At 36.6% G+C, this 23,012-nt stretch overlaps 1 protein-coding gene across 3 annotated transcripts in view; it reads right to left on the bottom strand.

The window, feature by feature from the left end:
- Nucleotides 1-23,012, bottom strand: part of LUZP2 (leucine zipper protein 2) — a 490,860-nt gene that overhangs the window by 317,004 nt on the left and 150,844 nt on the right. The gene's annotated exons all lie outside the window — the stretch shown is intronic.

Raw genomic sequence — 23,012 nt, 5'->3', positions numbered from 1 at the left:
ACAAAAACAGAAATAGTCTCATAGACACAGAGAGCAAAGATGTAGATGTTTTTAAATGGTATCTGGTAGGCGTTTGGACATGACCATAGTGGCCTTTCCTTCAGGAAGAAAGATTGAGATACACAGTTTTCACTTGAGGCTACTGCTCAAAGGGTTAATGAAGGAGATATTTAACAGGTTTTAAAATTGAAAGGGATTGTTTATATTGGATATGCCCTCTAGAATATGAGCCTTCATTGTATTCTTTGGTAAGGATTTTTCCCTTTGCTCATTAAGTTATAACTGGTGAAGTGGTAAATCAGAAATTTTGAAGAGGGAAGTCTGACACTTAATCATAACCCCTTTAATTACATGCTATGTGATATTGGAAACTCATTTAACCTTAAGAGGCCTTATCCTAAACAACTCTTTTAAAGCTATTGACTTAATTAAATTAAAAATAATAAATTAAATACAATGGGATATGCTAATGTATACAATAACTGCATAACAACTATAATTCTTCTTGCCAGAAGATAAAAATTAATGAATTCATTGTGGCTTCCCCAAAATAATAAATTGCACAAACAAAAATTGTAATTTTAATTCTATTTTCATTTAGTACTTTCTTGTGCTCAGGAAGACTAATTTTGCCATCCTGGTAAATGTGCAACTACTTCTAAAGGGACTAAAGGCTTAAGTAGAATATTTGCCTAGTAGGCAAGAAAAAGTTGGGCTCACTGCACAATTCAGAATAGTTAATAATGTAATTTTTTGTCAGCACTGTGTAAGTGGGTTCAATATTTGTATAGAGCTATATTGCATAATATTTAATAAATCACACACTATGAGAGACAACTCTCAATAAAAATGCAACTGTTTCAGAATATATTTTGCTGAAATCCCATTCCTTCACAACATTTGTTGTCAGTCTATTAATAAGTTCTATGCATGCCAAACAGAGTATCCTTTTTCCCTGCTAAGAGCAAGTGAAAAAGAAAAAGAAAAAGAAATGTCCCTTACTATTGCTTTGAAAGCTAAATTAAACTACTTCACTACTTCCTCCTCACTTATTTAGCCTATTGACTCTATCAGTTAGCTTTGTGTCTTACAATCATTAGTAAGCCCTAATGTTCTGGAAATTCAGTACACATATATCAACTAGTTTAGGGTGATGTTCAGAAAATGGGAATCTACTTAGACCCCCTGCATAAAATACCATCTGTCCAGTGTGTCCATTATAATCACCTCCACACTGAAAATGACATCCAAGAGAAAACATTAGAGTCTTGTCTATTAAGTATCGTAAATTTACTTCAAAAATGTGTGTGTGTGTGTGTGTGTGTGTGTGTGTGTGTGTGTGTGTGTGTGATGACTAGATGAAACACTACTTTGGTCAAGAAAGAAAAATCCTTAGTACTTTAGCATGTAGTATTTTGTTATATCTGAATATCAATGATTTCAAAATCAAATTTTCATATGCAGATATATTCACAGCAGTGTTATTTATAAGAACAGATGTGAGAACTAACCTAATTCATCAATAAAAATATATCTATGAGAATTAACAGTGTTGCACAAGGAAAATATCTACAATCCAAGGAGAAAAATGTTAAATACAATGGTAAAGAAAATATACTAAAGCCACTAGGAATATGTTAAACAATAAATAGACAAAATCTACAGAAAGAAATTATTAGATTTTTTTTAAGTATTTGCTTATTTTTGAGAGACAGACAGAACACAAGCGGGAGAGGGAGACACAGATTCCAAAGCAGGCTCTAGGCTCTGAGCTGTCAGTACAGAGCCCAACTCAGGGCTTGAACTCACGAACTGCAAGATCATGACCTGAGCTGAAGTTGGATGCTTAACCGACTGTGCCACCCAGGCACCCCTGTAGAAAGAAATTATTAAAAATCTACACAGATACAAAAGAGGACTTGGATTCAAATACATATTATTTTGTTGAAATGGAAAATTCACAGTACTAAATATGTCAATTATATCAATTACTCTAAATTAATATTAATTGAATCCATACTAAATACATATGGACAGGATTTCACAAAATATTTTTTAATTATTCAAAAATTACTTAGGATAAAAATATAAAAAATAACCTTGGACATTTTTGAGAAGGAAGAATAATGAGGGAGAGCTAACTTTCGTGAAAAACAGAAATTCATTATAAAAATTCAGTAATTCAGATGGACACTGGCTTAATTACAGAGAGACAGCTACACAGAAGCCAGCATACTCAAAATCAGTTCAGGAATCTGGAAGCTGGATTATTTAATCAGGAGTCAGGTGACAAATGCTTAGGCTTTTTGAGAAAAATATAAATACTAATTTTACATAAACCAGAAGGAATACCTGATTGGTTAATTTTCTTAAATGAAATGAAATAAAAATCTAAACCTGTTGGAAACATTTAATTTTTAAGTGAAGGGTGTTTTCTATACATAATTAAAAGCCCTAGAAGTCAAATAGGTTTACAAATTTATCAGTACAAATATAAAATATTTTATATTTTATAAAATATAGCCTGAAATAAATAAATGTATGTGTGCGTGTGTGTGTGTGTGTGTGTGTGTGTGTGTGTGTGTGTGTGCATGCTTTCAAATGGCAGCAAAACTAGGAAGAATTCTAAGGCAGCAATTTGACAGGCAGTCTACTGGAAGGGTGGGCATTTGATATGATAAGTGAGATAGATTCAGGGCTCACACACTGGAGTCAGCTGGGCCTGGGTTCATATGCTGATATGACTGATCTTAAATATATAACTATTTGAAGTTTCAGCCCATACATAAAATGGGTGAGATAACATCATAGAGTTAACTTTTGATGTCTATAAAGTCATTGAAACCATAATAATCCTCACATAATAAAATAATTGCTATTTTTAAAAAATGTGCTTAAGGTTAATAGCAGTGAAACTCTATGACTTCTGTGGTACCAGAGTTACAACCCCCATCCAGTGGTTTAACTTGAAGCCTAGTGTTGCCTGTATAAACACTATTTTTAACCACGAAAATGAAAATGCAAGACCTTATCAAGCAACTTTCCTAAGGAACATTAACTAGACTACATTTTACTTTTTCATATTAAATTTATACCATCTTTTTAATATAGTCATTTACTGGAGATAAACTGCTGTAATGAAACACATTTTAGTTGTCTTTTAAATTATTATTATTTCAGACTATAGGCAGATAAACACATAATCGATTGTTATTTCTCTATATGATTAGTATTCTACCATTAGATATTTTAGGTGAAAAGTTCATGGCCAAAAGATAGGAAATATGATCAGTAAGTAAGGTATACAAGTGAAATTCATTTTCTCCTCCTTTTTCTTTATTTAGGACAAGATTTTTCAAGATTCATGACTTAAGTCAAAAGAATCTTTATTTGAAGCCTAGGAAGAGACCAGGTGTCTCTTTACTAACTATTAAACTAGTTACTTTACTAGTCCTTTAATAGGACTTTAATAGTCTTTACTAGTCCTTTACTAGTCCTTTAATAGTCTTTACTAGTCCTTTAATAGGACTAACACAACATGATTCCTCAAATTCTGAACAGGACCATCATACCAATAAAACTAATGAGGTATAGCTATTAGCTGTTACTACAAAATGTGCCTGCTTCAAATAAACCAAAATATCCTATCCTACTCACAAATCTATATACATTTCGGTATCTGAGGGTGTCCATTTTCATAACACAGACTGGAAAAAAAAAAAAAAGAAGATTCATGGGCTGTTTCCTCTAACAATTTAAAACAATGTTAGCTTGATTGTAATCCCCAAAGGTGAGCTCTATAAAAATGTATGGCTCATTTAAAAGTAAATCATTGGGGTGCCTGGGTGGCTCAGTTGGTTAAGCGTCTGGCTTCTGATTTCAGCTCAGGTCATGATCTCACTGGTTCGAGAGTTCCAGCCCCGCATCAAGCTCTGTGCTGACAGTGCAGAGTCTGCTTGGGATTCTCTGTCTCCCTCTTTCTCTGCCCTTCCCCTGCTCATTCCCTATCTCTCTCTCTAAAAATAAATAAACATTAAAAAACATTTTAAAAATAAAATAAAAGTATATTATTAATACCAATCAGAAAAGCAGTATGAGTCCAGACAGATTTAATTTTTTACTCCAGGGACAGGATTGAAAAGGACTGGGTGCTAAAATATACTTGAATCCAACTGAAAACAATTGGGCACAAGAATAATAAATGGCTAATTTGGAAGAGGGTTAAAATTGGTGCATGAGTGGAACAAACTGAACTCCTTTTTTGTTTTGTTTTGTTTTTAATTTTCTTTGCTTCTGGATAAACCTGCACACAAGTATCATTTGACCTGATCCCCTTGTTCTCCTGATGAGAAAGCTGAAGTCAAAAAGAACATTTTTCAAGGCCACTAAGCAGCTACTGTCAGAGCTGGGTCTCAGATTCAGTTCTTCTCATTTCCCTTTTTAGTGCTGCACCTTGCTGCTTGCCAATAGCAGGTCAATAAGATTCTATCTCACTAGGTACTTGAACCCAGCCTTTCCGCCTAAAGGGAAAAGAGTTTAATGAAAAAACTCGTTTGACTACATTTTCTGAGCATTTTGAAACCTCTGGTTGGAAAATGGGACATAATGAACACCTGACTCTCCAGGAAAATATGCTATATACTCAAGTTCTAACCATGCCAAGTTAGACGTTAACCTTTCCCCTCCCCATTCTTCTCATTTATATTTCTGTCCTTTTCATGTCTCATGAGGAAAGCTGAGTTTTTCAGTTAAGCTGTCTATTGATAATAGCAGAGGATCTGCAGGATAATAGACATTTGTGGTTTTGCTGCCCCACCTCTATTTTCCCTCCTAGAAAAAAACATATTTATTTATTTAGGGGAATCACTCTTGTATGACTTTCTGTCACATGGAAAGCTGATCAGTCAGAGAATTCCATACCTTTGGTTATGGAAATTCATTTAGTAATGAGTACATGGGCCCGATCTTTCAGAGCATATCCCAAAGTTTTTCAAGGAGTGGTGGAAAACAGGATATTCTCTTGCTACAGGTGTTGCTAACTTTCAGAGATAGGTTTCTGGACCTTCGGGCATGTCATTTTTCTCCACATAGAGAGAGACAACTTGAGAATAAAAGTATAAGGGGAGAGGCGCCTGGGTGGCTCAGTCAGTTAAGGGTCTTGATTTCAGCTCAGGTCATGATGTCACAGTTCATGTGTTGGAGCCCTGAGTCAGGCTCTGCACTGACAGCATGGAGCCTGCTTGGGCTTTTCTCTTTCCCTTTCTCTCTGTCTCTCCTCCCCTCAAAATAAATTAATAAACTTAAAAGAAAAAAATATATACTACCAGGGGAAAGACTAAAGAAATACCCACCAAATCCTGAGGATACTCTTTGAGTTCCTACAGCCAGCCATGCCTGAGGCCCAGAAAATTTACTCTGGACTGCAGTGAGATCAATAAAATCCCTTTTTATGGTGACGCGTTGGGAGTTGAGTTCCTATTACTTTCAAGCAAAAAAATTCCAGACAAGTACCAGCAGTGAAACCAATGATTACAAAGCTGAGAAAACCACAGTGGTTTCCCTGAACTAAATTGATCAAACTTGCACTATCAACTCTTTGAAGGCAGGATGTACTTGACCCCTCCAGTACTCAATACAGTTTGCCATGCTGACATCGTATTAGTTATTGCCAGTTTTGCCGCTTTTCAGTTCTCATTTCCATAAAGATTACTTAATAAACTCACAGAGAAAAGTATTCATCCCATGAATTTTCTCCATTCTTTTGCACTGGAGAGTTTACTGCTCTGAAAGAAGTCAGAAGATTTGAGTTTTAGGGTGCACAGATTGCTAAGAGGTCAATTCCGTCCAGCTAATGCAAACAGCAGTCTTTTCAAAGCCATTGCTGAAGTAAGTCTAAGAGTACATCTGGCTCTTTAGATGGTACATTTTATATTTTGACTAAGCCTGTCTATCACTTGGTGTGTTTGCTCAGGCCTTTGGGTTACTCAGAGTTAAGTGTTCTTAGAAACCCTGAGGCACCTAGGGGGCTCAGTAGATTGAACATTCGACTCTTGATTTCTGCTCAGGTCATGATCTCGGTGCCATGGGATTGAGCCCTGCACCATGCTCTGTGCTGAGCTCAGTAGCTCAGCTGTGTGGCTCAGAGCTCCCTCTGCCCCTTTCCCCGACTTGTGTGCACTCTTTCTCTCTAAAATAAGTAAAATATTAAAAAAAGAAAAAAAGTAATCTGTACAAATAGCCAGAAATTTTAGCTATGAAAATCATCCCTTTGAATGTACAAACTCTGTGTCCTCCCTACCTGGATCCCCATTCTACACAGTGCATAGTCTAATTCCTTTACCACAGTATGCATTAAAATTGCATGTTTAAATGCATTTATTTAAATGTTTAAATATTCAAAAACACTTAAATTTGGGGAGCTGAAATACTTTGTACTTTGAATATGCAGATGAATAATTACAAGATCCTCATGGTCAATATTAATAATGCTATTTAACATGTATATATAGCATTTTGCTGTTATTAAGAATGCTTCTATGTTATCTCATTTCCAAAAAAAATGTGCAAGAAGAGTGATGATAGATCTGAAAAGGTTAAGTGACTTGTAGAAAGCCATAGAGTAAGTAAATAATGGGACTGTAGACCAGAAAAAACAGAAGTGTAAGTCAGTTCATGGATTCTTTCCACTATGCCTTCCTCCTTCCTCAATTTTTTCAGTAAGATACTGGCTTTTGTTTAGTTTTGTTTTTTTAGGTAAAACAATCCTTCACCACCTATGTAGTAGTAATAACACTAAAAAAAGTCTTGACTTCCAAACTTTGAGGACAAGAACTTCATTAACGATTCATTCTATGGGAAATGCCCTTTCCATGATTCAAATCTGAATCTGTCTCTGAGGGAGACCTCTCCTCTCAGTCAGGAAAAAAGATTCAATAATAAAATCTCCCCTTAATTTCACGGCTTTTATATTCAGTGCTGGAAAATTAAATCGCCTCAAAACGGCACCTGCATTCATTTTAAGTTCGTGTTTCAATGTTAGCATCGTACTCTGATCAATGGAAGTCTCATCTCATACTGTCTTTCCTTCTTCTCCAGTCCTTGAGAAGTTCTTTAGAAACTTCCACCCCTCTGGTATAAAGGCTTTGGTAACATTTCGTCTGCAAACTCTATCTGTGCTTTCAGATATTGCTCAGGAGATTCTTCCTTGACTCTGGGCTGCACAGGAAGGAGTTCCTTGCAGGCACAGAGAGTGTGGCCCAGTAGTGTGCCACCACTACTCAGGAGGAAGACCTGTTTCCCTGAAGTTCTCTATCTCCATCTATAGGTCCTAGTTCTTAATATAACCTACTGATTTGTTCTTGTGCTCTTAAATCTGCATCCTCACACCCACCCCCACATCCACCTACACCTGATTTTTCAAATAGCTCTTGTTCACCTACAGATCTTCAGGTTTAGAAACTGTAGAGACTGCACACCCATTGTGCATGCAATTAATACAAATCTCCTAGGAAATAAGTTTTTGCATTTTTAAAATGGTGAATGATCAGACTGCCTACATCAGAAAAATTACACTTAGAGCAATTCTTATCAAAATAACACCAACATGCTTCACAGAGCTAGAACAAACAATCCTAAAATTTGTATAGAACAAAAAAAGACCCCAAATAGCCAAAGCAATCTTGAAAAAGAAAACCAAAGCTGGAGGCATCACAATCCCAGACTTCAAGACATATTACAAACCTGTAATCATCAAGACAGTATGGCACACAAACAGACACTGAGATCAATGGAACAGAATAGAGAACCCAGAAATGGACCCACAAACGTACGGCCAACTAATCCTTGACAAAGCAGGAAATAATATCCAATGGAATAAAGACAGTCTCCTCAGAAAATAATGCTGGGAAAACTGGACAGCGACATGTAGAAAAATGGACTTGGACCACTTTCTTACATCAAACACAAAAATAAATTGAAAATCGTGGAAGAGAAAGCAGGCAAAAACCTCTTTGACCTCAGCCACAGCAACTTCTTACTCAACATATCTCTGGAGGCAAGGGAAACAAAAGCAAAAATTAACTACTGGGACCTCATCAAAATAAAAAGCTTCTGAAGGAAACAATCAGCAAAACTAAAAGGCAATCCATAGAATGGGAGAAGATATTTGCAAATGACATATCAGTTAAAGGGTTAGTATCCAAAATCTATAAAGAATATATCAAAATCAACACCCAAAAAACAAAAGTCCAGTGAAGAAATGGGCAAAAGACATGAATAGACACTTCTTCAAAGAAGACATCCAGATGGCAAATGACACATGAAAAAAATGTTCAATATCACTCATCATCAGGAAATACAAATCAAAACCACAATGAGATACCACGTGACACCTGTGTCAGAATGGCTAACATTAACAACTCAGGCAACAACAGATGTTGGCGAGGATGCTGAGAAAGAGGATCTCTTTTGCACTGCTGGTGGGAATGAAAACTGGCGCAGCCACTCTGGAAAACAGTATGGAGGTTCCTCAAAAAATTAAAAATAGAACTACCCTATGAGTCAGCAAGTGCACTACTAGGTATGTTTCCAAGGGATATAGGTATGCTGTTTTGAAGGGACACATGCACCCCAATGTTTATAGCAGTGCTACTGACAATAGCCAAAGTAAGGAAAGAGCCTAAATATCCATCAATGGATGAATGGATAAAGAAGATGTGGTGTGTATGTGTGTGTGTGTGTGTATATATATATATATATATATATATATATATATATATACACATATATATACATATATATGTGTGTGTGTATACATATATACATATGTATATGTGTATGTGTATATATATGTATATACACACACACATATATATATATACACACATACACACCACATCTTCTTTATATATATATACGTATATATACATATATATACAATATATACCTATTCCACATCTTCTTTATATATATACACATATATACATATATATATACAATGGCCTATTACTAGACAATCAAAAAGAATGAAATCTTGCCATTTGCAACTACATGGATGGAACTGGAGGGTAATTATTTTAAGCAAAATTAGTCAGAGAAAGAAAAATATCATATGACTTCATTCATATGAGGACTTTAAGATACAAAACAGATGAACACAGGGGAAGGGAAGTAAAAATAATATAAAAACAGGGAGGGGGACAAAACATAAGAGACTCTTAGATATAGAGAACAAACAGAGGGTTGCTGGAGGGGTCATGGGAAGGGAGGATTGGCTAAATGGGTAAGGGGCATTAAGGAATCTACTCCTGAAATCATTGTTGCACTATATGCTAACTAACTTGGATGTAAGTTAAACAATAAATAAATAAATAAATTGATTGATTAATTAAAAAATAAAAAAGAAAATAAAATAAAATTCCCCATCAGAAAAAAAAAGGCAAGTAGTAGATGAAAAGACAAATTAAAAACCTTCCACTGTCAACATTATCTCAGTTTACATCAAATCCCAAGGAAACTAATTTAATTTTATGCTCTTACCATCCTAAAGCTCTTTCACTCAGTAGGTTACTGCTACTATAAAAATGACATTATTTATAGCTTCTTCAGTCAACGAAAAAAATGGAGGCAAGAAAAAAAAGAAAAATTACACTTAGAAATAAACAAAACAAAACCAAAAAAAAAAACCCTGAAACATAGAAAAAAATATATTATAAAGATGATCATCACAATATATGTGATAGTAAAAAAAGAAAAAAAAAAGAAACATCCAATAAGATTATAAGTGAGTTGGTACATAACTACTTAGTGGAAACAACTTAGACATTAAACAGATATTTGTAAAGTACTTTTACTATGGGACAAATTATAATATTAAGGGGAAATTATTTATAAAACCTAATAAGCAATATTGTATTTTTTGGACAATTTTTAATTTAACTTTTAGAGTATGTGGTGTGAAGTTTTGCTGATTCCAGAAACTTATTCCAGTTCTAAATGGAATTTTGGTGTAAACTTATCCTATTGCTCAAACTTTTTTTTTAATATGAAATTTATTGTCAAATTGGTTTCCATACAACACCCAGTGCTCATCCCAACAGGTGCCCTCCTCAATGCCCATCACCCACTTTCCCCTCCCTCCCACCCCCCATGAAACCTCAGTTTATTCTCAGTTTTTAAGAATTTCTTATATAACCAATATTCTAAATATGTAACAGGAAAAAGATGGCATGGAATACATCCAAATGTTAAAAGTAATTACCTTTAAGTGCAAGATTTTTTTTTAATTTTAGAACATTTTATCTTTCCTAATTCTTTTTCAAATAATTCATTTATTTTTAGTGAATTTCTCATTTATTTAAAGTCTTAATTGTCCCTCACAAGCGTAACTTAATTTGGTTGCAGGATTTTAAATCAAAAGCAATTTTTGTTTTCTACCTCTGACAAGATTCTGCCATTTTGATGAATGATTATAATCCAATTCTTTTCTGAAGATAACCTTGGTTGGGTTTTTTTTCCCCCAGAAATTTTTAAGATTTTGTAAAATTTTATTTTTCTCAAATGTTATAAGTTATCTACAAATGAGTCTTATAATTGTTATTTTTCTTTTATCAATGCATGATCTCCTATGAAGATCTGGATTTTTCAACGCAATTGGTAAATTTTTTGAAACAATTCTATTCCTTTGAACATTTTATTTCCTCTAGTATCTGTTTTTATCTAAAAAACTTTTTAGAGCTATATTGAAATTTCATTTTCCTTTTTTGCTAATTGTTAGTAGATTTTAATCTACATATTTTATTAATCTATGTTCCAACTTAATTCCTTCTGCTATTTAGGAATCTATTTTACAATAGATTTTAAAATCTAGATGTTTAAGCGTATGCCCTTTATCCCTTTAGGTACTTAAAAAAATTATATAAGAAATCTCCATGATCTACAATTGGTGATTTCTCATGGTAAACTGTTTTGTTTTATGAATGTGAGATTTTCGCTAATCTCTAAAGCTAAAGTTTCATTTGCAACTTCACACTTTTTTTAGTACTGTTTGATTTAGTTTTGATCATAGTGCTTCTCATCTTCTGGTCAAATGTTTTTATTAGTATTACTATTTTAGAACTTTTTGGTAACCATTGATTTGATGCTTACTTAGCCTTAGAAATTTTCTGTTGGGTGGCTGTGGACATGGCTTCAGTTCACTATAATTTGCATCTGCAGATAGTGAGAAAAGTGCCAAAATTACTGTGGAAAGTGGAGAAAGAGGTATCCCCTGGATTAAAGTTTTCGCTTGGGAAGAGGCTATCTCCTCTTCCGTTTCTGGTACAAGCCTACTTCAGACACACTTCTCTTTTCAAGCATTATTGTCAGTTTTTGGTTTCTTAACCAATTAAAAAAAAAAAAGGCAAAGGAAATATATAATGAATCTATAAATGTCCTTTACTTAGGTTCACAAATGGTTAACTTTCATCACAAAATTTTGTTTTGTTTCATTTTGTTTTTGTTTTTTTTTAAATATAACTTATTGTCAAATTGGCTTACATACAACACCCAGTGCTCATCCCACAAGTGCCCTCCTCAGTGTCCATCACCCACTTTCCCCTCTCCCCCAACCTCCATCAACCCTCAGTGTGTCCTCTGTATTTAAGAGTCTCTTACGGTTTGCCTCCCTTCCTCTCTGTTCATCACAAAATTTTTTAACTTATTTTTTTAAGGATACTCTATGCCCAAGATGGGGCTCAAACTCAAGACCCCAAGATCAAGAGTCATATACTTTACTGACTGAGCCTGAGCCAGGTAGGCACCCTAAATTTCACATTTGTAAAAGCATTATTCTAAAATGCAACATCCAAATAATGAATCTTAGGGAAATGTGAGCCTACATCTCAGGACCCCAAGAAATAGTCTAATGGACATCTATAATAGGATGGATTTTCAACACAAAGGAAAACTGAGCCTCTAGTGTTCTAGCAACACTCATATCCAATGCACAGAAACACACAGCTGTGCCGACCAGGAGACCAGAGCAGAACACATAGGTACATGCGAACTTGGCAGCTTCACCTGTGCAAGGTGACATCTAATCCAAGCATCCGTCTGCAGTCCATTGAGCAGAACCCACAGACTCTAGGAAGGATGATAATTGTTTCAAAAAGGCACCAGGTGTTGAGTGTGTTTCTAGTTGGCACAGTCCTCAAAGTCAGTTCAACTTCACGTGCCAACAATGGATTTATCTTCCAATTAGCAATCACATCTCAACGAAGCAAAGTAGAGCAAGCCGCAATTCTCTTGGGAGTTAAAATTTTATTATTGCCTGAGGATCAGGGAGAGCACAGAAACAAAGGAAAAAACATAATATATTGTGCTTTGGATTGTTAGTGCATTAAATTTCAGAAAATGTGAAAAGAATGATGTGAAATATTTCTGTTTTATAACATACCTATACATTTAACTTGGCTAAAATTAAGTTGTGTCTAAAGTGAATCTCCTCTGAAAGGTGTGACTTCAATGTTGATGATAGAGTGAAATTACTGAGCAGTGTGTGACTGTCATTCATGCAGAAAATGTACTTCTTTACTCAAAGAAACAAAAATATAGATATTAAAATGTCTAGATTTCTGATAAAAACTCTCTCTCCCATCTCCCAAACATATGAATTAATTTATGTCTTTCATGAAAAGATGCCCACATGGTTTTTGAAAGTAGTCTAATTAAAAAGAATAGAGCTTAGAAATATTACCAAACTGTTCCTTTATTTGCATTCACTGACATAAAAAAACACATTAACTGAAAGGACACATCTGCTTAATTCAATGTTTCTGGGTAACTGAAGATTACGGTGCATGTATTTTCTGTTACAATATAGGTCTTTCTAAAGTCTTTCTAAAGAGACTCAGGGCACATTCTAACTTAGAAAGAAACTTTATAAACAGAATTTTTCACCTGAGTCCATCCCTCTGCCAAAGCAATTCACATAAAATTGAGGGAACCTGTGAACTTGGTTGAGGAAAAAAATATACATTTTTACTAAGTATTTCCATTATGAATTCCAGCAACAGCAGTTCCTATAATTTATCACAAGTAGAAAAGCAGATACTTCCATATCGCATTATGGTTGTGACAGATAACCTACGTATGTAGCTTATGCTCATTAGTACATTAAAATCACAGACTTTATTACACTCATTGCTAGATCCTCTTTTTTTTTTTTTTTTTCAACGTTTTTTTATTTATTTTTGGGACAGAGAGAGACAGAGCATGAACGGGGGAGGGGCAGAGAGAGAGGGAGACACAGAATCGGAAACAGGCTCCGAGCCATCAGCCCAGAGCCTGACGCGGGGCTCGAACTCACGGACCGCGAGATCGTGACCTGGCTGAAGTCGGACGCTTAACCGACTGCGCCACCCAGGCGCCCCTCATTGCTAGATCCTCTTAACGTGACTTGCTGTTTACTGCTTTATAGCAAACTTAGCACGAACCTATCCATTAAAACTATACGGGTCAAGTGTCCAGGCACAGTTTAACTGGGTTTGTGCTTAGGGTCTGAGAGATGGAAATCAAGCCCTGTTTGTGATCTCATCTGAGGCTCAAGGTCTTGTTCCAAGCTCACACAGGTGTCTGTAAAAAGAATACATAGTGGCTTGCTTCTTCAAGGCTAGCAAAAAGTTTCTCTGCTGCTTCCAGTCTCCAACCTTAGACTTTGTTTCAAAGGGTTCACCTGATTAGGTCAAGCCGGCTCAGGTTAATCATCCTTCTTCTTTCTCAAGTGGACTGACTGTGGACCTAATTACATCTGCAAAAGTCTCTTTACCTTTGCCATGTACCATGATCACAGAAACAACCTTCATCATATTCAGGCATTCTACTCATATCCATGGAGAAGGGGGTTATACCAAAGGAGAAAGGAATCTTGGGATCATCCTAGAATCCTTCCTACCACATTATGAAATACACTTAACGAAGAAGCACACACGTTGCAGTATCACAAATTTTTATAATACTTCAATATTGTAACTATTTTGATGAGTTAGTTGTCTTTTTAGCCTGTACATTTTATTCTATATATTTAAAAACATTATTCTGAGAACCGTTCGACCACTAGATTTTACTGCCGTCAAAATGATTTATGGAACAACAACAAAAAAGATGAAAAATCCTAAGTCTAAAAGCATACCATTTACAAAGTGCAAAATTTAGAAGTCGTCTTGCTTCTACTTTTCTTGATAATCTATATTCAACATATCAGTTTGTCCTGTCAGCTTTCCCCTCCAAACAACTCAAATTTAACCACTTCTATCATCATTCCACTATTTCCCCAAATTATGCTTAAATTGTCTCTCACTTTGACTATTGCAATGGCCTTCTAAATAGCCTTTTTTGCTTTTTTTGTTTTCTCCACCTATCATTATCTTTTTGAAGAATATTAATTAAATCAGCTCCCACATCTGTCAGAAGATTCCACTAAGTTTACCATTATAGTAAGAAAAAGACGCCTAGGTGAATCAGTCAGTTAAGTGTCCGACTATTGATTCTGACTCAGGTCTCTGCAGACAGCACAGAGCCTGCTTGGGACTCTCTCTCTCTCTCTCTCTCTCGCTCTCGCTCTCGCTCTCTCTCTCTCCTCTCTCTCTCTTTCTCAAAATAAATAAACGCTTTAAAAAACAACTTCTTATTTAAAAAGAAAGAAACATTATTTATTTTTTTTTTTAATTTTTTTAATGTTTATTTCTGAGACAGAGAGAGACAGAGCATGAGAGGGGGAGGGGCAGAGAGAGAGAGGGAGGCACAGAATCAAGCAGGCTCCAGGCTCTGAGCTGTCAGCACAGAGCCCGACGTGGGGCTCAAACTCACAAACCGTGAAATCATGACCTGAGCCAAAGTTGGTCGCTCAACCGACTGAGCCACCCGGGTGCCCCAGAAACAATTTTTTTGCACTTTTCCCAGCTTTATTAAGGAATAGCTTGCAAATCTAATTGTGTATATTTAAGTTTAAAATGTGGTGATTTGAAATACATTATGAAATAATGCCAGGATCAAGATAATTAAATCATCAATCACCTCACATAGTTTCGTATGTATATTCGTGGTAAAAATGCTTAATATCTACCCTCAGCAAATCTCAAGTACACAATACTCTATTCTCCTCAAAACTCTCTTCACTTGACTTCCAGAACCCGATCACCTTTGTTTTTTCTTCTGCCTCAATATGCATTACTTTCCAGTTTTCATGTATTTCCTTCTCATATATACAACACCAAACAAGGGCACTGGCAATGTCCAGGTATTAGTTAGAGGACTTCTCTCCTCTGTTTACCCTCACTCTCTAGATAACTTCGGTTATCTTATGGGCTGCAAATGTCATAGCAATACTGAAGACTCCCAAATTAACATAACGTAGAAACTCTTCCTTGAATTCAGACTTACGTAGGGAAGTGACTATTGCCATCTTCATTTGGATACGTAATGGGCAATGCCCTGCATAGTTCAAAACGATCGGCTTCTCCCTCAATATCTCCCACCCCTTCTGACTGTAATACCAACTCCTTTAATTTACTCAGGCCAAAAAAAAAAAAAAAAAGTTTCCCTTGACCCATCCCTCTCACATTCAATATTCAGTTAACGCCCTGAAAATCATAAAAGTCATTTGAAAATACATCCAGAACCTAGTAACATGTAACCACTGTTACCACCATGGTCCAAACTACCATCATCTTTTCTTACCTATTCTATTATTCTAGCCTCCTAACTGGTCTCCATGCTTCTTCCCTTGACCCACCTACAGTCTGTGCTCAGAACAGCAGCCAGAGTGATTTCTGAACCTCTGTCACACCCTATTTCTTCTCTGATCAAAATTCCTTGTCTCTAAAGCCCCAAATAATCTGCTCCCCACTATCATCCTTTTCTGGCTTGGATTTTTAATTCTAATTTGATACAATTCCAACTCTTCCACAATAGACATATATTGCTATTATAGAAAATTTTTCAAAAAAAGTTTTAAGATGTTAACACTATTGCCCTTTTACCATCAAGTGGCTTGCCCTCTAGTAACTATGTGACATGACATCATTTGCTACATATCAAGAAATGAGGCAGGCAGAACAAGGGTCAAAATGCATAGAGCAACATTTAAAACATAATATTATGTAAAAAAAAATTTGAAGATTTTTTTTAAATATTTGAAGCTCTATCATGAAAGTTCAATCCCTTCAACCCTGCTTCATTAAATCATTATGCATCTTTTTTTAAAAATTTTTTTTAATCTTTATTTTTGAGAGAGAGATAGAGCATGACCATGGAAGGAACAGAGAGAGAAGGAGACACAGAATCTGAAGCAGGCTCTAGGCTCTGAGCTGTCAGCACAGAGCCCGACGCAGGGCTCGAACCCACGAACTGGGGGTTCATGACCTGAGCCGAAGTCAGATGCTTAACCGACTGAGCCACCCAGGTGCCCCTCATGATGCATCTTTAAGATTAGGCTCCAGCCACTGTTCACCTAGAATACTGAGTATGATTCATGCTTCACTTCCATCGAATGCAAACTATCTTCATTTATCTTTCACTTTAGCATGAGAACATATGCAGTTTCTTAAATATTACCTATGGATCTACATATTTGATCTTTTCTATTTTCCTACAAATGGAGTCTTATTTCCTTCCTTCTACATGGGGTGTGTAAACCCTAACTATTTTTCACAGTCCACAACAATAGCTCTTCCATTAAATTCTCTCCTTTTGAATTACCTTTCCTCTTAGGATCCACTTATTAAAACTGTTAAGTACCTTACCATATTCCTCCTTGAATTATTTTGTATTTCCCCAACTTAGTAAGATGCTTTAAAAGAATCTCTGTGACAGATGGTATAATACAATGAACATGGACACTGGGTTCATATCAAAAAATATAGTTTCAGTTATGCAAGATGATTAAGTCCTAAAGAGATGTTCAGTACAGTGTCAATAGTTAACAATACTATATTATATACTTAAAATTTTGCTCAGAGGGTAAGACTTATATTAACTGTTCTTATCACAATAAATAAATAAAAAGGCCAGAGGGAAACTTCCAGAGGTGATGGATATGTTTATGGCATAGATTGTGTTGATGGTTACACAGGTGTAGGCTTATCTCCAAACTCATATATTAAATATGTACAACTCTTTATATGTCAGTCGTATCTCAATAAAGTAGTTTAGAAGGCTTTTGTTTAAATCTCCTCTGTTCATATGAAATTCTCTATTAGAACTAACAAGATGTGTGTATGTGTACTTCTATATTAGACAGAGAGATTAATTTTTTAACATTTATTTACTTTTGAGAGACAGAGAAAAAACATGAGGGGGGAGGGGCAGAGAGAGGGGACACAGAATCCAAAGCATGCTCCAGGCTCTGAGCTGTCAGCACAGAGCTCGACACGGGGCTGGAACCCAGGAAGCGTGAGCTCAAAAGTCTGATGTTTAACCAACTGAGCCACACAGGTGCCCGGAAATTAATTTTCTTTAAGGAATTAGCTTATAGTACTTGGTGGAGGCTTGGCAAGTCCAAAATCTGCACGGTAGGCCAGCAGACTGGAAACCCAGGGAAGAGCTGCAGTTGGAGTCTGTACAATCCCTTCTTGCTTGGGAGGAGAGCTTATTTCTAGTCGGGTCTCCAACTCACTGGATGCAGCCCATTCACATTATGGAGAGTAAGCTACTTTACTCAAATACCACTTATTGAAACATCAATCTCAACTAAAACATACCTTCATAGAAACATCTATAATAATGCTTTATCAAATATCTTGCTAACAGGGCCTAGCCAAGTTGACACATAAAATTAGCCATTATAAACACTATGAGAGTTTAGGTAAATTAATTAAAATATTTAATTTTCAGCTTCTCCATTTTCAGAATGAGAACAATAAAAATATTTTACCTGGTTATTGTGTATACCTGAATACATAGCATATGCAAATTGTCCCAGTAACAGAGCAACTAAACAGCAAACATCATTTGATCCCTCCGTCCCTCTGACTTTGGCAATAGTCTTTTAAATTGAAAACAACCATCAAGTATCCTTTCGGGGTGTGTGTGTGTGTGTGTGTGTGTGTGTGTGTGTGTGTGTTTAAGTACTTGCCAGCTAAATGTGAGGCCCTGTGCTAGGCACTTTATCAAATGGAACAGATGACATAATTCCTACTCTCAAAAAGCTAATGAGCTCCCGCAGAGTGAAATAATATGCTGCTAATAGAAAACAGAGAAAAACAATGTATCAAAAGGTGCCAGGTTGAAAATAATCGCCTATTATTTCAGAATATAGTTTATGGTCTAGTTGATTAGTGTAATAGCTGAGTAATGCTACTGAAGCATAGTTTACAAGATAAATGAAACAAAACAGGGTTGGACTTAAAAACTTTGAATTGGATAGCACAAAGGGCCAGGAAGACATTAAAAGGAAGGAGAGAAGGACAAAGGCATGGAGAAGGAAATGGCTGTGATGTGTGAGAAAAGAGGGAAAGAACTGACAGTTACTAAGGGCCTATGGAGTCTGTGCTGGGCACTTCACTACTTTTACGTTTATAAGAAATAAGGAATTGAGACTTATAGAAGTTAAGAAATTTGCCCAAGGTAACAATGTTAAGAAGCCCATGGACAGTTTATCATGCATATGAATCCAAAAGTAGTCAGACTTCAGCTTATGAAAACACAATCCCTCACTTAGGCAGTTAAACACAGATTTCACTAGATCTAAATCCCACATGTTTACGTGGAAATTCCAGTGCTTTGCAAAGCACTTTCAAGTACTTCTTAAGTCTCTAAGAGAAAATTTGGTGGGTATTCATTAATCATTTGGGGATGCATTGTTTCTGGCCTCATAAATCTGGCTTCTCCCATTGCTGGTTTCTGCCTCTTCAATTTTATGTCATATAAGATCTCCCGCCTACTAGTTCTATGATGGCTCCTCAGAATCTTTTAATATGTGTGAAACAGTTACAGTAGCCCTCTTTACCTTGTTCATCTCTAGTGTGTGTGTGTGTGTGTGTGTGTGTGTGCGCGCGCGCACGCACACATGTATGAGTGCACAAACGTGCATCCCCCACATACGGGAAATGTGTGTACTTTACTAGTATTTTTGTGTAATGTACTAAAATACCGGATGATGGATTTAAGGTGATTTAAATAAAGTACAAATGTAAATATCTTAGTTCACCTGGTATTTTTGACTCACACTTCCGTTTCATGAAGAGGCTGAGTAAGAATCTGCGTGCAGCACGTGCCTTCTGTGGAGACGTTACCACATCCAGCTAATTCATTTTGAGAAAAAGGCCATGACCCTGATGGAAATGTGTTTGCAGAAGTGAGACCAGTACAATTTGGCAACTAATGAAAGACTGTGAATGGATGCATTTCACGTTGTTTTCCAGAAGGCCTTAATAGCCCTCACCAGATATAGGATGGTCAGCAGAAGTAAGAAAGTAGCAAAATGCAATCTCAGTACTTGCTGCAAAGATTAATTTATCTTTGATCTCCAAGAAGATACAAATGCAGAAAACAGATAGAGGTGATTTTTAAGAATCTGTCCAACTCTATAGATTCCCGATAATTGGGTAAACTTAGCAGGACACACAATGGCTCAAGTTTCCAGCGGCCTAGGAAATATGATAATCCTATTACCCCAAGCCTGCAAATACCCCCTGTGACTTGAGATTTTATATTGAAACAGACTGTGAGAAAGGTTTTTTGCCTCTAGTAAAAATGATCTTTTATCAGAACTGTAGTCCTACCACTGGGTCTCCAGAAATGAAATTCCTGATTTAGGGGATGATGCATCTGATTATTACTGAAGATGCAGTAACAAACAGAACAGAGATGGAAATTACCAAAATCCAAAATATGATAGTGACTCTCTGACCACTTGAAAAGTCCAGACTTAAAAGTCATTAAGACCTTTTTCCAATTAGTGCGTCAGTGACAATAACTTTATGAAAAAGAAGATATCTCCAAAGATGAGAATTGTGGTTTGCACATAAGACCACTTCAAATTGGAAATTGAATACTCATGTGGACTCCATTAAACCAAAACCTTCCACACTCATCCAGAACCAAGAGATGCTCCAAGCGAGGGAGAGTTGTGCCAATACTTATAGAAATTATCCTCATCAAGGAAAACTGTCTCTTAGAGAGCAGGTAAGGAAGACAGCTAATACCCAAACTGTTCCTCCAGAGCTCTTTGGGATCCCTAGAAAAATATCACCTACTTAGCCAGGCATGTTTATGTTAGTGGGAAGCCTCAGAATGGCCATCCCGCCAAAGTCTCTATTTCCTGGAAAGGAATAACGTCCGAAGAATGAACATTTATTTTTTTTGAAAAGTTTTATAAGAGGAAAGAACATGCGAAAATATTGTTACGTCTGTTCTTTCCTCAATTTCAGCAGATGTTCTGGCTATGCTTGTGACAGGATGGAGAGCTCATTCTCTAAAAATCCCCTTATTGGAACAAGAAAACTCCAATAATGTCTGAAAATTAATTTCACTTTGGTTTTTTGGAAGGTATCTGGGGATAATTCATTAACAAAAATAAGTTGGGGGATATTTCTTGCTCACCTGACTTTGTAGAGTAGGGTAATTTAGTAAGTGATTTTACTTTATTCATACAGCCCTTATAGTTTCCATTTCTAATATCTGCACTATTCCCAGCATCATTACTCAGTTAGGCTTCATAGCCTCCATCATAGACTGGCACTTTTATACCTGACTCATTGGTCATGGTGCAGTCACTTCCAGGGGCTCACAGTTCCACTTGCTCCCTAGCTTCTGGAAGTAACCTCCCATCCATCTCAAGTTGACCACAGATGTTCATATAAATCAGAATCTATGTGTTCTTTAGATTCTGTATTAATTTCACAGAATGCTAAAGATTGTTCACATAAATTAGATGTGTAGTAAGGACAGAAACCATTGGCTACACACATCAGATCAGCTGAAAGTTTTTACAACTAATCCCTTAAATGTGTAATGTGTATTAGAAAGAGAGAAAGTAGGGATGGGGGATTTCAGAGCTAAGAGGCTGATGAATTAGATTTTTAATCTAAAAACAAACAAACACCTATGTGTTTGCTGGTGCTACCCATTCATAGATTAGCCATGAGTGGGTTATATTAAAGGATAATATTAACAAGAGACAATTTGCAACCACAGTGAATAAAAGGGAGGAAATAATTGTAACTACCAGGTTCCATGCTGGATAAGCACATGAATATATGTACAGTCCACAGAAATTTAAAAAGTGGAGAAGCGTCTTGGCTTATAAAAACAAGGTAAGACCAGCTTTGGGAAAATGGAATTAAAGACAATATATGGATTTAAACAGCAAAATGTTTTTGTATCAGTGGTGCACACTGATCTGGCACTTAGATCGAATTTAGGTTACAGAATTAAAAGCCCTACCAGAGAAGATAAGGAAACCATGGGAATGGTTCATAGGGAGGCTGGTATGGTGAAGAATGGATTCTCAGAGGAAAAAATGGATTGGCAGGACAGGGGGAGGAAGGAGGTTCAAAAGGTAAGGCCAATGATGGAAATGAAGACAGATGGTTTGGCAAGATCATTAGTTTCTTCTGAAAGGGCGGGCCTACGCTGGCCGACTCCATCTTGTTCTGTGTTCTCCACCTTGAGTGACTATGTCCCCGACATGACCCCTTTTCCGGGAAAATCACAGAAACCTCAGATCGCGCCTCCTCCCCTTGAGTAACCTCCCGCTCACCCGTTCAAACTTCCTGATCAAAACACGCCCAGCGACCTGCATAACAGGACTCTGACCCTTCCCCAGCCAATCGGCCGAGGCCACGACCCTTCCCCAGCCAATCGGCTGAGGCCACAGCCATTACCTCACCAACTGCCCCTAGACCCCTATAAAACCTTTGTGCTTTTGAAACTCGCTCTCTCTCCCTGGTATCTCACCGCTGCGTCGGTGCAGGTAGGGGATTGAGCTCGAGCTAGCTCGAATAAAGGTTCTTTTGCTTTTGCATCGGACTCGGCTCCCTAGTGGTCTTTGGGGATCACGAATTCTGGACATAACACTTCCAGACACCTTGCCTTGTTAAAATGACTGGTGGTGGGCAGAAGTTTCTATTTTGATTAAGTCCCAATAGTTTAATTTTGCTTTTGTTTCCCTTGTCTCAGGAAATGTATTTAGAAAGAAGTTGCTGCGGCCAGTGTCAAAGAGGTGACTGCTTGTGTTCTCCTCTAGATTTTTATATCTCATGTCTCACCTTTAGTTCTTTAATCCATCTTGAATTTATTTTTGTGTACGGTGTAAGGAAGTGGTCCAGTCTCATTCTTTTGCATGTTTTGGTCCAGTTCTCCCAACACCATTTGTTTTTCACATTGGATATTCTTTACTGCTTTATCGAAAATTAATGGACCATAATGTTGTGGGTTCATTTCTGGGTTTTCTCTTCTGTTACACTGATCTATGTGCCTATTTTTGTAACAGTATCAGACTGTTTTGATCACTACAGCATTGTAATATAACTTGAAGTCCAGAATTGTGATGCCTCCAGCCTTTTCTTTTTCTAGGTTGCTTTCAAATTTTAGGACTGTTTGTTCTAGCTCTATGGAAAATCCTTTGGCATTTTGATAGAGATTGCATTAAATGTGTAGATTGCTTTCATAGTATAGACATTTTAACAGTATTTGTTCTTCCCATCCGTGAGTACAGAATGTCTTACCATTTCTTTTTTTTTTTTTAATTTTTTTAATGTTTATTTATTTCTGAGACAGAGAGAGAGACACAGCATGAATGCGGGAGGGTCAGAGAGAGGGCGACACAGAATCTGAAACAGGCTCCAGGCTCTGAGCTGTCAGCACAGAGCCCGATGTGGGGCTCGAACTCACAGACCGCGAGATCATGACCTGAGCCGAAGCCGGCCGCCTAACCGACTGAGCCACCCAGGCGCCCCTGTCTTACCATTTCTTTGTGTCATCTTCAATTTCTTTCATCAGTGTTTAATACTTTTCAGAGTTTTTTCACCTCTTTG

This window comes from Panthera leo, chromosome D1 (genome assembly GCF_018350215.1).
Source record: "Panthera leo isolate Ple1 chromosome D1, P.leo_Ple1_pat1.1, whole genome shotgun sequence".
Taxonomy (NCBI): domain Eukaryota; kingdom Metazoa; phylum Chordata; class Mammalia; order Carnivora; family Felidae; genus Panthera; species Panthera leo.
This window is presented reverse-complemented; position numbering and strand designations above follow the sequence as displayed.